Source organism: Prunus persica, chromosome G6 (genome assembly GCF_000346465.2).
Source record: "Prunus persica cultivar Lovell chromosome G6, Prunus_persica_NCBIv2, whole genome shotgun sequence".
Classification (NCBI taxonomy): domain Eukaryota; kingdom Viridiplantae; phylum Streptophyta; class Magnoliopsida; order Rosales; family Rosaceae; genus Prunus; species Prunus persica.
This window is the reverse complement of record NC_034014.1, coordinates 26,026,899-26,031,063: the sequence shown is the minus strand read 5'-3', so window position 1 is coordinate 26,031,063 and position 4,165 is coordinate 26,026,899.

Below are 4,165 nucleotides of genomic sequence, written 5' to 3'. Positions count from 1 at the left end.
AATTATAGTACTATTAAAAAAGAAATATTAGCTATTGTATTATGCATTAGTAAATTTCAAGATGATTTGCTTAATCAAAAATTTTTAATCCGAGTTGATTGCAAGTCTGCAAAACATGTTTTAGAAAAAGATGTTCAAAACATTGCATCTAAACAGATTTTTGCACGATGGCAAAGCATTTTAAGCATATTTGATTTTGAAATTGAATATTTGAAAGGCAGTGAGAATTCTGTTCCTGATTTTCTCACTAGAGAATTCTTACAGGATGCACAATGGCTCCCAAGAAAGACAAACAAAAAGCAGTAGCCAGTCAACCTAAGTCGCCCAAATCGACCCAGTCATCCCAGTCGCTCAGAGTCATTCCTTCCTCCATAAGCCAACCTAAGCCAGAGTTGCCCAAGCAAATAGTTCCATATCCGGGTCACCCCCCATTATCAGTTGCCACTCCAGTCTCAGTTGCAAATAGATTTTCCTCTTTAGGATCCACAGTTGGCCAAATTCGCCCCAGTTATCAAACTACCCTAGTTTCTAGTTATGACCCCTTTGCAGTTGAAATCTCTGCAGGGCCTTCAGTTGTCTACAAAAAATCGTCCCCTTATTTGCCTAAAAGTAGTTCTCATTTGTTTGTAATTGAGTCTCTGTATGATATCAATGCAAATCCAGTAGAAATTGCCAAACACTATTTTCCTCATGGATTTCATTATATGCCCCAGAGTCCTTATAAGTCCCTCAAGTATTATAGAGATATATTGCTTGAGACACAATCAGTTGAAATTAAGCTGATAAAGGATCGGGATCATCCTGAAACCATTCTTTATCACTCCCTATATATCCATAAAATTGTAAGCCAAGAATCTTTCAGTAGCCGTCCTTATGAGTTGAAAACACTTAAGTCAAAATTACAATATAATTATTCTGATTATATTGAAGCCTGGTATACTATTTTTCTTCACCAATCTGAAGACTTTAGTCATTCCTGGTTTATTAATTTTGATAATAAGTTCAAAAGTGCCCTTCCCTATTGGTTCCTCCGTTGGTGGGAAAAGCATGGTCCAGTTGATGAAATCCTCCCAGTTGCAGTTCATCAGTTGATTATGCACTATACCAAGCACGCCAAGTTCTCCCAAGTTGACAGATTCTTCCCCAAACAGTTGCTGTTCATTGCCAGATACAAGGTACCTTGGATCCTCAAATGGTCCTATGCCATCACCAAGGATGTCCGTGTATTTGCCCGCCAATTCTCAGTCAAATGGTGGGATAAGTTTGAAGTTGACAGAATTGCCAAATACGTCTACAATGACCTCCCCCGGGAGCCAGTTCCTCGCCCAGTATCTCCTACAGGCTCAGTCAGATCATCCTTATCAGTTGAAGGAAAGTCTAAAGCTGAGCTCCAGGAAATTGCGCGCCAGCTGATCATCCAGGCCTCTCAAATGGATGATGATGAGGACAATGATTCTCCCTCATCGTCTAGTTGCCAGCCCATGCAGAGTCCTGCCAAGACAAAGTCATGGTATGATGACAGCCAGGATCCCTATGATGCCTACGATCTAGGGGAATCCTCTCCATAATTGCCGCCTCAGTTGCCGACAAGCAAGCCTTGTCAAGAGAAGATGCCAATTTGTCAAAAGTAGTTGCCGACAGAGCACTCTGTCAGAAGAAGATGCCAAATCACGTGAAAGTAGCAGACAAAGCATCTCTGCTTTTACTTTAGTCAGATCACCGAAAGCAGCAGACAAAGCACTGTTCGCTTTTTGACAAAACACCAAAGTAGCCGAAAGCATCTGCAGAAGTCAAAGTTACCTCCACAGTTGCTAAAAGTTGAATCAGGTTGAATAACCGTGATCTTACAGTTGTCCAACCATAGTTGCTTTTTGTAAACCATAGTTGAAAGTTGTCTTAAAATACAGGCTTCGGCCTCAGTTGTAGGGCAGAACTGGTTAGACCAGCTGCATTTTATTTTTCAGTTTTTAAAGATTCTCTCTGAAACACCTTTAGAGAAATCACGCTTGTACATAGTCTAAGTGTGTTGAAGTTTGCAGTTGCAACCCTTGTGAGTATAATAAAAGTTGCTATTTTCAAAATTATTCTATTTATTTGCTTTTCTATTACTAAACATTAACAAAAATGGACCCTTGGTAATACTAAACATATTATCAGTGGGAGACCGTTACTAATACTAACACTTTCCTTATCTTGTTCAGTGGTGGTTTTTATTCCCACATTTATTTTATTTACTGTATGGTGTAGGTTTATTACCCATACAATAGTATTTATTTAAAAGGGTGGTGCGGGTTTATCGTCCACGCCTTTGCTTTTATTTAAATGTATGGAGCAGAATTAGTGCCCATACAAGCACGTTTACTTTACCGCACATTTAATTTTATTTAAGGTATGGTGCGGGATTAACGTCCATACAGCAAGCTATTTAATTTATTTAAGGTATGGTGCGGGATTAACGTCCATACAGCAAGCAATTTAATTTATGAATTTATTTTACCGCACATTTACATTTATTTAAAGTGTGGTGCAGGTTTATCGTCCATACCAGTAATTTATTTACCAGCAATTTATTTTATGGATTAATTGTGCTGTATGATGAGTTTTTACAGTATGCAGATCAGGACCAGAAGTTCCTTGATCCTCATCATACAATTACATCAGGACTTGAAGATCCTTGATGATGATATTAATATGAGAGCTGGCAGTCTCTCCGGTACTGTATTTGTAAACATGTGATCGAAATTAAGGGTCCTTGATCCCTGACATGTAAATAAGGACCTAGAGTTCCTTAATGATGTAACAGTACCGTATTGGTTCATAGTGCCGTACACATTGATGATAACTGTACTGGCAGATGAATAGATACGTATTCATGACTTGATGAATAATACTATTCACATGAATAGTGACGTATGCATAAATATGAACCATTTTGGGTAAACCGTCATTATATACAAAAGGGAACCTGCAGTTTCATGGTGCCGTACACATTGATGATAACTGTACTGGCAGATGAATAGATACGTATTCATGACTTGATGAATAGTACTATTCACATGAATAGTGACGTATGCATAAATATGAACCATTTTGGGTAAACCGTCACTATATACAAAAGGGAATCTGCAGTTCCTTAAACTCATGGATGAGCAATTAAATGAGATGCCAGAAATTCCTCAAAATATGGACAATTATGTAAGGGCTTGAAGTCCAGAAATATGTACAGAAAATTGTAAAAATGTCCATACCATGAGAATATGTAGCTTTGGCCTGAAGTTCAAAATTTAACAGTGTTGAGAACCTGAAGTTCCAACAATTAAATGGACAACCCTTGAGGTATTATTGCAAATTGTGGTATGCCACATATTTCTTTGGCATAAGAAGATGATGAATTTAAAGTTCGATTTTGTTATAATCGACACCTCAAGGAAGAAATATATTTTGTGAATTTCGGTTGTTAAGAATACACCGCGAAATGGATAATATCAATATAAACCTCAAATAATGAATTGAGGCTCCCCACATATTTTGTTATATCTGGGCCGGAAGCCCATGGATCCAAATATATGAGAGATCCTAAACTTGAAGTTGTGGGTATATAGTAGTTAATGTTCTTCACTACTATATTGCGATATTATCATGGCTTTTACTCAATTCACATTTCATGTCCATTTGAAAAGGGCAAATAAATTCTGAGTTTGTGCCCAGGCCAAAAGTTCCGGGCTACCATGCAATTTGGAAGAGACAATGTAGTTATTTGAACCTATAAGGCACAAGGTTCCAAACCGTCATTTTGAAAAGACGTAAAAACCACAGGTGCAAGTTTAAGAATGTGCGCAATTATTATTACAGGAACATACAACAGATAGATTTTTTTCCACCTGCAATGAAGGTGCAGGCCCTGTAAAATCTATAAAATTACATTATGTTCTGGAAGCCTCTGAAGGAAGAGTACGACGCCTCTTAAGCTTGGCCATGAGCTTCTCGTGGTCTCTCAAAATTCTTTCATTGGAGACCTGCAGCATGTCTAGCCTTCTCAGTGTATCAACGGAGTATGAACTCACCAGTTTCAACAAGGAATTATTCTCTCCTTTAAGTTTCTCAACCTCCTGTTGAGACTCATGAAGCATTCTTTGAAAAGACGAATTTTCAGTTGTCAGCTTCT